This window comes from Physeter macrocephalus, chromosome 7 (genome assembly GCF_002837175.3).
Source record: "Physeter macrocephalus isolate SW-GA chromosome 7, ASM283717v5, whole genome shotgun sequence".
In the NCBI taxonomy this organism is placed as follows: domain Eukaryota; kingdom Metazoa; phylum Chordata; class Mammalia; order Artiodactyla; family Physeteridae; genus Physeter; species Physeter macrocephalus.
The window spans coordinates 9,088,960-9,100,736 of NC_041220.1; the positions used below are offsets into that span (position 1 = coordinate 9,088,960).

Consider the following 11,777-nt stretch of genomic DNA (forward strand, 5'->3'; position numbering starts at 1 on the left):
GAGTCTGTCATACAGAGTGAAGTAAGTCAGAAAGAGAAAAATACCGTATGCTAATGCATATATATGGAATCTAAAAGAAAAAAAAGGTTCTGAAGAACCTAGGGGTAAGACGGGAATAAAGACGCAGACCTACTAGAGAATGGACTTGAGGACACGGGGAAGGGGAAGGGTAAGCTGGGACGAAGTGAGAGAGTGGCATGGACACATATACACTACCAAATGTAAAACAGATAGCTAGTGGGAAGCAGCCGCATAGCACAGGGAGATCAGCTCGGTGCTTCGTGACCCCCTGGAGGGGTGGGACAGGGAGGGTGGGAGGGAGACGCGAGAGGGAGGGGATATGGGGATATATGTATACGTACAGCTGATTCACTTTGTTATACAGCAGAAACTGACACACCGTTGTAAAGCAGTTCTACTCCAATAACGACGTTTAAAAGATAAATAAAGTCAACTACGAGAATTCAAAATAAAAAAAAATTGCAGTCCCTCCTACTAGCATTCTTGATCTACCGTATCTTATTTTTGTTAATAGCACTTATCACCTTCTAACATGTGATGTAATTTCCTTACTTATAATGTTTGTTTTTCGCCTTCCACTAGAATTACGCTCTACGTGGGCATGAATTTTTATTTGCTTTGTTCATTGATTTAGCCTTAGTCCCCAGAATTGTGCCTGGTCTACCAACAGGTACTTCATGAAATATATTAATCAATTCACAAATCTTCACCAGAATGTATTCACGTATTTTTAAAATCAAAGATATCCACCATCTCACAAACAAAAAGTCAGAATAAAATGTTTAAGGTCTCCCCGGGTTCTGTGGAACAAGATTTGAAAACCTCTGCTTTAAACCTCTTAAATAAGATAAAACTTATGGGAAGGAAGCTTTTTAAATAGAAGCCCTTCTACTGACTTAGGCACACTATCTAACAGTGCATATTATCTTACCCTGGAACACCTATTTTTCAAACAACTAGGAATAAACTAACCACTCCCAGGAACTTCTGTGAAATCCCCAGCTATTTCTTCACAAAGGCAAAGAACCAGTGAAGATCCCTTATTTCTTATAAAGGAAGCTCTGTGCAAAAGTGAAGAGTTGTAGCAAAAATCATGTCTAATTCTTGGAGGCCTCCTTTATCTTTCAAAAATATGTATGTCCCTAAGGATGTAGATGGACTTGAATTCCTGATCTTGTTTGAGCAGATATTGAACCCTTGGGAACAGGGAAAGTGAGAAAGGTTTTAAAAAGCCAGCTTCATCCTCTAATTCAAAGAACAGTAAAGTCCTTTAGCTAGAGAAGACTTTTATCAGAATCCGTAGCATGGCGTGGGAAGGAAGCCAATCCAGATTATGAGGGTGGGGAGGCTGGGAAGGTGACCCCCCACGCAAGTATTTTGCCAGTCCTGTTTTCCCCTGGCTTTAACCATTCCTCAGTGCTCTGAGAGGCAGTCACAGAGAGCAGTCCTTAGCTATGCCATTTCAAAATGATGGAAGGGCCTTTGATATCATCCCAAACTTGTTTTGTTTCCCAGCCTATGTTGGCTTATGATGGAGTCTTCAGAATTCACTAGAATGCATTCATGTAAATTTATGATAATCTACTCCTATGTTCCAGGGTATGGAAAAGTTGCTGCAAATTTTCTTTAAGATTTAGAAGCAAACTCAAGACTCAGGAATTGTTTACAAAGAGTCAAAAATCCTATGTTGCATACTTTTATTATCAAGACTCTCAATGGTTATGTACAAGTCCCTCAGCACTCATAGTTTGGGTTTCTCACTTTGCCAGTTATCAACTACTCAGAGTTAAGGGCCGCGTCTTCGGCTTTCGTAGTCCTATCGTCCGGTGCTGTTCACACGGTAATCATTCAACCGAGGTTTATAATCATCATTATGAACTAACTGACAACATAAACTGAGGCTATGAACATTACTTAAAATAAAATCACACTTCTGGCAGACCTTTGAAACACCAAACCTGCTTCCACGGTGCTTCTGCATTTTATAAGCCAAAAGCTGCGACAGAACAGCAGCAATCGTGACACACTCTCCTTGTAAACTCTTCAAACTTGTTATGTACTGAACTGGCGACACAAGAAGCTCTAGGAGAGGGAAGCTCAAATCAAAGCAACCATTTTCTACTGGGCAGGCCAACCTCACCTCTCTTTATTGCCTCCCAAGTTTGCGCAGCTGTTAATAAATGCTTAGCGTTTAAGCTATCTAGGTACAATAGTTCATGACTAGGACCTTGATCAGCTCTATACAGAAGAGAGACTTTGAGGAGGGCAGCACTGCCTGGTTTTGATACCGACCAGGGTTCTTGGCCTTCCGCAAGCAACAGAAATTGACTAGAGGCCAGACTGGAAATTCGGGCAAGGCTTTGTGGGGGCCCCTGCTGCAGCGCGGGGGAGCGAGTGCAAGGAACAGCTTCCCTTGCTTTCGTGCTTGCTCCTGACGGGGAGCGAGCTGGCTCCTTAAACGGGGTGAGGGTAGTGCTGTGACCAGGGCTCCGGCCAGAGGGCTGGCTTTGGTGTTGTGCCCGCCCCTTAGGTAGTGCTGAGTGCGGGCGGCGTGCGCAGTGCCCTGCTTTTGCTCCAGGCTCCTCAGAAGTGGCGGCTGGGTTTTTGTGGGTCTCTTTGTACCTTCTGGGTCCCGAATTTGCCCCAACTGCGCATGCACGCCGTTATTTTTAGTCCCATAGGGTTTCTTTGTATTTTGTTGCTGGATGAGAGGCGTGTCCAGGTGCGAGAATGCAGCACTGCAGCTAAGCGTCCCGGGTCCCAGCCTGTCTCAGTTTTACTTTTTTTCACAAGACTGAAGATCTAGACAACAAATGCAGCAAATTTTATATATTTCCATAATTATGCATCTGTATGTTTGTATATATCTTATGCAGCAGAGAATGCAAGGGAAGTGTCCTAAAGGAAGGAGATACTTAAAAAGAATAAAAAATCAGAAACATCAGTGTGCCCCACAAGAGGAGAGCGTGACCAACTGTGGTATAAGATACCATAATCATAAAAATCAACAAGTATATGGTCTATATTGATCATGGCATAGGAAGCATCTGAGGAGGAAAACACTTTCGCTGTACCCTCGTAGGTTGAGTTCCGGGGGACCTCTGAACTAAACGGACAAAAGACAACAGGAGAAAAAAGCCTTATTCGTGTGGAAGCAGCTAGTAGCTAGCCAACTGGTTAAAGACAGAGGCTTATCTACCTAACTTAGTAGGGGAAAGAGGGAGATGGAGAAAAATCTATGGAAAGGACAAGTAGGTTTCCACAGGAAAGAAAAGGATTTTTAGGGGAATAAACTGGAGAGGAGAAAGCCCGTGATAATATTTATGAATATGCAAGTGGGCTTTTCCATCTCCTTCATGGCCAGGAAACTCCCAGAGAGGAGATTTATGGCCTATTTACTTTTGATCTCTCTCCTAGGAGTAAGCCCATCCTGAAGAGGGAATTTATGACAGCCTCATTTCTCAGAAGTTTCTGCTCTTAGATAAGGGAAATGCTGAGAAGGCTTCTTTCTGCATCTGTTGATTCTTAATTGCCTTCAGCTCAAGTTAATCATCATGCCCAAGGGGCATATTGGAGATCATATCCTGATCCCCTTCGGTATAAAGTTATATTAGGTGACGAAAATCAGAACTAAATTAACATGAATGCTTTCACTGATTTTTAAATATAAAAAAAAGTATGCCTAAACATGGCAGAGATCAGAAATCAGTTTGGGAAAAAGAAAATAGAGCTTTAATAGTCATTATTAAGTTTCTTATTGTGTAAGTTTATTAAAGTTCATAGCCATCAGTCATTTTTTAGGTGAGTGAGGGAGAAGTATGAGAATATTAAGAAATTCAGGCAGGCAGGGAGAGAGATAGTAAAAAAAAAAAAAAAAAGTAGAAAGGTAGTGAGAGGGGAAAGAAGGCACAGAAGGGGAGGGAAAAAAACAAAAACCCACAGAGAAACATTTACTGAAAAGCAAAATGGCACCTAGAGAGACAGGAATTAGTGGCAGAAAAAGAGATATGCTACTTCGTAGGCTCTGTATTAACTATTCATGTCTCGCAACAACCTTAAGGGGTATAATCATCCCCATTTTACAAATGATGAAAATGAGTCATCTGTTAAATAACTGGTTCAAGTAACTTGCTCAGTTATTCAGGTAAGGAGGGCTGGATTCAGGCAACTCCAGACTGGACCATTTGGCCCTGACGCCTCTTAATGCAGACATGCCAACATTTCAGAAGATAAGTTTCCATCATCCTCTGAAATAGTGACAACTGATTCAGCAACTTAACACAGATCTTTCTGACATCTAAAACATTTTTTGCCTTTGCTTTGATAAAGTTTTTCTTCGAAGTAAATATTTATTTTCCCCAGAAATACTAAAGCTTTCCACCTTTGGAGAAAGGACAGTGCTGTTCCCTCACATCTACACCCCTATGGTAGAGCACATTCATTCATTCCTGCCTTCATTCAGCAAGCTGAGCGCCCACCGTAGCAGGATGGTGACAGGTGCTGTGTGTGTGTACGGCTGAGAAAACCACCTGGGCGCTGTCCTCAAAAACTGCATAGTGACCTACGGGGTACAGCTTGGAACAGTTCCTGGTTTGACACCTAACAAACTCTGTGATCTTGAAAGCAAGAGCTTTTTCTATTAGAAAACCTGATGCTACTAGTCTCTGACTTTCCAGATTGAAACTTTGGGGCAGCGATTGTCTTTAATGGATTTGGCTTTAGCTTTGGCAGCAGACAAGCTTCTCACTTCTCTTTGGTCCTTAAGAGTATGTTTAGCATCACGGAAATACCACAGTGTAAAGGTGTCTTGGCAGGACCTACAAGGACCCTTAGGCTTGGATCTTCTTACATGATCACTGTTTCTTACTTCAGGTACCACTGTCATGCTTTCTCAGCTCTGCCAGCCTAACTTGCTAGAACCGACCGAACAAGATCTTAAAACTGGCGCTGGACCCACCTGGCCACTTGGATGTAACTGAAGAAATCTGAGGGAGGGTTTCGTTTCTCTTCGTAATCATTCTTTCCATGATTCATCACTTTGGAAGGGCATACTCTTAAGGGCTAACATAAAGATCAGGAATGAGACAATAACTTTTCTATTCTAAGTATGTCATTCATGCATTCCAAACCTTACTGAATGCCTACCGTGCTGTTAGGATTATCTAGAAAAGAGACCTGGTCCCTGCCCTCGAAGAATTCAGTCTCAAGGTGAAGACAGGGAAGAAAGAGTTCTGATATAGGGTAATAAGTGTTAGGATAGAAGTTAAGTATTGGATGTCATAGGAATAAATAAAAGGGAGACTTCAACTGGAGGAGTGGTAGAATAAACATCCCATGGGAAATGACATTTGAGCTTTGAAGTTCGCCTGGGAAAGAAGTGGGGAGATGTGTTACAGGGAGAGAGAAAAACATACAGAGACCGGGATAAAGCTTAAGAAAGAAGGTTAGAAGTAGACAAAATTACAAGGGAGCCGGGGCAGGGAATAGACCAGGAAGGGAAGGGTCTTTTATGCAACGCTGAAGACGTTTACGTTATCTGTGAGGTGAGATTGAAAAAACGCAAACATCAGTGTGCGATGATCATGTGGAGAGCGGACAAGGGGTGACCCTGAAGGCAGGGAAATCAGTTGGGAAGCCACAGTATCAGCTGGATCTAAGGAAATGGCGGTGAGGATGGAGCGGAGGACAAAATTACAGAAGTGAAGGAGGAAAATTACAGATGTGAAGGTCTGAGTGAGAGGCACTGCCATTCCTCAGGATGGGCAGACTAGAAGGACTGGTTTGGGTGGGAATTCCATCTTGGATATGTTGAATTGAGGCGCCTATAGGACCTCTGAGCAGACATTTCCAGCCCATGTCTGGACATTTGAGCATGTAACTCAGGAGAGAAATCTGGGCTGGGAAAATAGTCGCAAGTTATCAGTATGCACGTGACAGGTAAAGTCATGAGAATGCATTGCCTCCCACAAGGAGAGTACACCGCGAGAAGAGGGTGGATTTTTTTTTTTTTTTTTGTCCTTGATGAAGCAGTAAAAATTACTGATTTGATTAAATTGTGACCCCAGAGTATATGTTTTTCAATATTCCGTATGAAGAAACGGCGGTTATTCATAAAGCACTTCTGCTGCCCAGCCATGACGGGTGCTGTTAGGAAAAGCACCTGTGTGAAGGGGGCAGGTGGTTATTGTTTCAGTTGCAAACTGAATTAGTTGTTTCTCTCGGACACAGGTTTAATGGGTTTAAAAAGGTAGCCCTGGGAAACACCAACAATCAAAGGGCGGGAGACAATCAAAGCAGCTGCTGGATATTTAGACAGAAAACCAGGAAAAGTGGTGACAGGAAAGCTTTAAGAGGAGACTGATTCAATGAGAGGGAAGTAGCCGGGAATGTGGAAGAGATGTCAAATAAGATAAAAACTAAAATGAATCACTGTGTTTATCCAGTAAGAGGTCATTGTGGACCTCTGAGACAGATGTTTCACTGGTGTGGTAGAGTCCAAGGCAGGATGCAATAAACGAGAGATGGCGAAGCAGCAGCCTCAAATGTAGTCACGAATGTGGTCTAAGAGTTTGGTTACCTTCTGCCTTGGTCTTTTTTTTTTTTCGTACGCGGGCCTCCCTCTGCTGTGGCCTCTCCCGTCGCGGAGCACAGGCTCCGGACGCGCAGGCTCAGCGGCCGTGGCTCACGGGCCCAGCCGCTCCGCGGCACGTGGGATCCTCCCGGACCGGGGCGCGAACCCGCGTCCCCCGCATCGGCAGGCGGACGCGCAACCACTGCGCCCCCAGGGAAGCCCTTGGTCTTAGTCTTGATGTGCTTTTACTATGTCCTCTACTTCTTCCCCTGACACATTTTCCAATTATTCTATTCCTCCTGGTTTCCAATGAACAGCTGCAGCATTCTCAGGTCCCTTCTGGAATTTTTTTCCACCTAATTATTAATACATACGTACTTATTAACCCTACCTGACTTTGGTAGTGGAAAATAGTTAACTTCGGGATGAAATAGGGCTGGGTTTGAATTCCTAGCCAGCACCCTCTGGTAGCTGCTCTTTGTATTGCGTTGTCTGTAGGAGTTTGGGCCTGTACAGAAATCCTCTCAAACTAGCCATGGGCTGGAATTGCGACTCTGCTGGGATGCAGGCAGCTCCTCCCTCGCCTCGTCCGCCCCCCTCTGGGGAAGTGTCTCCTCTGTGCAAAGTCAGAAGTGTGTGCATCATCTAGAAACGGCCCTGCCCGTTGACCAGATCTCTCAAACCCAGCTCCCCCCATTATACAGCTGGAGAGCCGGTTCACCCCCCAGGACAGATTTTGAAGGAATCTCACTGGTTGTTGACTAGAGCTAAGGATTGGCTCTAGTCACGATCCTAGTCGTCCAAACAGCAAGCAGTGTCCGCTGGGACACACACGGCCACCCAGGCCGAGCATTTAAGCGAGAGCTACGAACAGGGCAGTGCCCGGGGATGAGGGTTTGGGCTGGACAGAAACGCTAACGGAACCTCAGACCAATCCCTCGATCTCTTCAGTTTTACCTGCAAAGCGGAGTGAGTACCTAGCGCACGCTGTGTTGTGCTGCCCAGAACCTACCTCCAGGACTGAGGAGCTACAGTAGCCCCCTGGCTGCGGGGACACCGCCAGGGGACAGCTCTCACCTGCTCTCCGCTCCACGCGCTTGCCCGGGCAGAAGAGCGCCTGCTCGCCGCCAACAGTCACGTCCTCTTCCCGAGCGGCCGGCCGCCCATCTCCGGTGAACGTTCGGGGCCGCGGCCAGTTCCGCCAGACCGGCCGGGGGCGCTCGGAGGAAGGAGGAGCCGGGAGGAGGCGGGGTCGGCGGGCGGCTCGGCGGGCGGTTCGCTCAGCTTCGGCATTTGCGGCAGATTCGCTGTCCGGCCGGCGCAGCCGCCGCAGGGGGAAAAGCAAGGGACGAAGGAAGGAACGGGAGGAGGAAGTGAGCGACAGAGGGGGACGGGAAGGGCAGCTGGCTGTTCGGACCCGCTTTCAGGCGCCGCGGGTCCGGGTCTCCGCCAGGCCCTCCCGAGGCGCAGCCGCCAGACCAGTGGAACCGGGGCGCGGGGATGCGGGGGCCGCGGGGCGAGGATGCCGGGCGGGGGATGCAGGGACTCGGCGCAGACCCGCCTCCCGCTCCCGAGAGCGAGGAGAGCGCCGCCCACCGCTGTTTCTCATCTCTGCCTGTGGAGTCAGGGCGCCGAGCTGCTCGGGCTTTACCTGGTTCGGCGGGCAGAAACCAGGGATCCCGGGCAGCAGCCCGAGTCGCCGCCTGGGGCCGAGCACCACAGTGCAGATTGTTCGGTAAGTGTCCGCGCACTGGTGAAAGGCCGTGGGTGTGCAATGAATGTGCTCCCTTCTTTTGCTGCATTTGCTCTTACAGAGTATTTTCCTTCTGGTTATGGGTGCACGACCTGCACAGGATCCAGCTGTTAAGAGGGGCCCCCTACTTGGTTTAGTGCTCTGCAGTTGCTGTCTTGAATAAGGACCTGGCATTGTCATGTGGCACGAAATATGTAACCGGTCCTGCCTTTGGCCGCCTGCCTCTTAAGACATGACGTTAAGTCTCCTGGCCCTTGAAAGAACCTACCCTTGACATGTGAACAAAGGCTCAGTGACTTCACCGGTTACATCTCTCTTGGCTCCAAACATCCTGGCTTCACCTGTCCAGGTGAACACTGATATCCTTCTGGTATAACTCACTTTCCTCACTTGTCGGTCTCCTCACAAAGTTCTAGGTATATTATCAACCAGTAGCCCCAAGCCCTGCTAGACCCACCCTAGTGTCATTTAGACACATGCAGTAGGTTCTCAAAAACTGCTTACCGTTGGTAAACTGACTTATTGGACTTCCGTTAAGTGACCATCTAAACCCTGTACTGTTTAAAGCATTATTCTGTTCATTCTTCACTTGCTCCCCAGTTATACTCTTTGCTGGGACACAATTTAGTTCTCTACCCTAGTTTTAGGTGACAAATGCTCAGTTACTGCCTCTATTATGTTCATTCATCCACTGAGTTAGTTTCTGGATCGTGTCCATGTGACTCTTTTTTATGTCCACCAGAGAGCCTTCTGCAGATGGATGTTAATAGCTGTTTGATAGCAGTGAATTGGTTTTGCTTTGGCTAGTGTATAAAGGAGGTATGGTAAGAGAAGAAACAGACTTTGAAGTCAAAGGAGTCTGGATTGGACCTTGCTATTATTAGCTACTTAAAGGCTTTATTTCTTCATCTATAAAAATGATAATTAGAAAGACTTCCCTGTATAGTTGTTAAGATTAAATGAGGTAATATATGCAAAAGAGCACAGCACATAAAAGACCCTTAATATTCATATCCCTTTCTCCATCTTTTAAAGAAACAAGATTATAGTCATCCATGCAGCACTGATCTTTAGGTTTTGTTCAGAACAAGATGCTGAACCATATTTATGCTAACTTGTACTTTACAAGGCATAACTGATCATTGTCTTAAGGAAACACCAAAAGAGGTTAAATACTATTCCTTCACGATTAAACACTACGTTTGGCTTATTATTTAAAATATCTAATGCCCACTTCCCCACTAACATAAAATTAATAAAAATGTAATTCAGTGCATTGACTCACTGATTTAGCAAACATTTTATCCTCATTGCTGAACTTATAAAAAGCGCGAGGTCAGGAGTCTGAACAAAATGAAATAGATCTCTGCCACCATGGAGTTTACCAAGTTACCTTGAGGGGATGCTCTAGAAGAGATCCTTGTGCTGAAAGATTGCAACTATGACATTTTATTCAATCAATGGCAGGACATTAAAACTTGCTTACATTAAATGCATATTGCTGAGTTCCCAATGGACACTTGTTTCTAATTTTTAATACATGGAAATGCTGCAGTAAAACATACCACAGGCAATATACTGTAGAAATCACAACCATTTTCTTCTTACGTACCAACAAATATTTCGGAAGAGGGAAATGAGAGATAAATCTTGTTTTCAATCAAATCGAAAAGATTTGAATAGATAAGTGTATATATAATGTTTTCAAAGATTCTTCACATTAATTTTGCAAACAGCCAGGATTTGGCTGCTGAAAAATTTCCAAACATTCATTGACTCCTTTACATCAGTGTTCACGGGGTCACATAATAAATATTGGAAAGTCTGGACGCCAGATAAACACAGTTTGATTTTAAAGTGTTTAATGCATGTACTTTATTTAAATGTTGCTTTGAACACTGAGATATGATTTTAGTATGCTTACAGTTACTCCGATACATACTTTTAAAACAATGGTCAAAGCAGCAATTACATCAGCCCACTACAGAAGTGCTATACACCCAATTAGTACTTTGGTAAATTATAAAACAAATGTACACAAGAGCACTTTAGCAGAAACTAATTTGGGAGACAGCAAACTGCTAAATTCTGTACAGAAATCCAGTGGAAGAAGAGTCATTCTTGGAGATGGAACAACGCCATGACTTCACAGCCTAGAAGGCACACTATGACCCTCAGTGGACCATTTCAACCATCTGACAACCAAGGGGAGCTGCCAGAGAGTCAGGCGGTCTCATTCCAGACGCCAAAAGCAACAGGCAGGTCGTCACAGTTTGGCTTCTAAAGACATGACTTTTTATTTCTGCTGAAGTCATCCAGATAAGTGAATATAATAAATGCAATAAAACGTAACCCAACCAGAATTTTATGTCACTTTGCACAGACGCGGGTATGTGAACTGAAGTGCTAAAGGAAAATACAAATACACGTTTGTGTTTAAGGGTTCAATGCTAAACTTTAACCATCCCTTCCCCCACTGCACCTTGAAGCATTTTCTTATTATACTATTACTGTGAAATTAAATCCTTGTCCATTCTTAGAAAGAAAACTAAATGTTCTATCTGATACCGAAGAGTTAGCATAGGCATACTCATTCTCTGCCAAGATTTGTTTAAAAAAAAATTAAATTCCACTTAGAAAAAATAATTTCTATTTGAATTACATGCTAACAGTTCTTCAAAGTAAGTAATTTCCCATCATAGAGTACTGAAATTCAAAACTGATTCTGCCAAAACTTTATTTTTATTTTTATTTTTTCAGAAAAAGTGCATAAAACTTTGACGCACTTAACACAAGGGTCTGTAACAAATAAACGGTTGATGGAAAGCAGGACCGCATTTATACTTTAATATATAAGGTACTTAAGAATTTATGCTTGTGAAAAATCACAATGATTTTAAGAATATTTTGCCAAATCAATGATGGCAAATAAAGTTAGGCAACACATTTTAGAAAGATGACTTATATACTACATATAAATGAAAGGCAAACATAAATACAATTGATTTAAGTTTAATTACATTAATATAATTTACACCACACCTATACCCACGTGGTAGTAGCCACATGGCAAATTCACAGTTATAACTAAACTATTTAGAACAGTCCTTTTGTTCCACTACTATTTGCATAATTCCCTGTAATAGACTTAAAAGCCTAATACATCTATGCTTATCTTTTATGGATTATAATAATCTATAAGTTATACTTCAACACTGTGGCTTGAAAAACAGACACTAGTGTGTTTTTATGCTGTAGTCAAAGCTGACTAGGTTTCAGGTTTTAAAAACTTTCAGGTTGAGCAGAGCAAAATCCACTCCAGACCAAGGCCTACACATCCTACAAATTCTTCTTTGTCACAGATGGCAATCCACCCAATGCATCAGTGACTCTTAAACCTCTGAAGTCAATGACATCACTCCCACGCTTGTT

General features: G+C 43.9%; 1 protein-coding gene across 1 annotated transcript in view; it reads right to left on the reverse strand.

Annotated features, from left to right (window-relative positions):
• ABCG2 (ATP binding cassette subfamily G member 2 (JR blood group)) overlaps nucleotides 1-7,784 on the reverse strand; it is a 156,962-nt gene extending 149,178 nt beyond the window's left edge. The window contains exon 1 of the mRNA XM_028492100.2: nucleotides 7,670-7,784. The gene's annotated coding sequence lies outside the window, so the exon portion shown is untranslated. The remainder of the gene's footprint in view (nucleotides 1-7,669) is intronic.
• Between the last annotated feature and the right edge of the window lie 3,993 nt (nucleotides 7,785-11,777).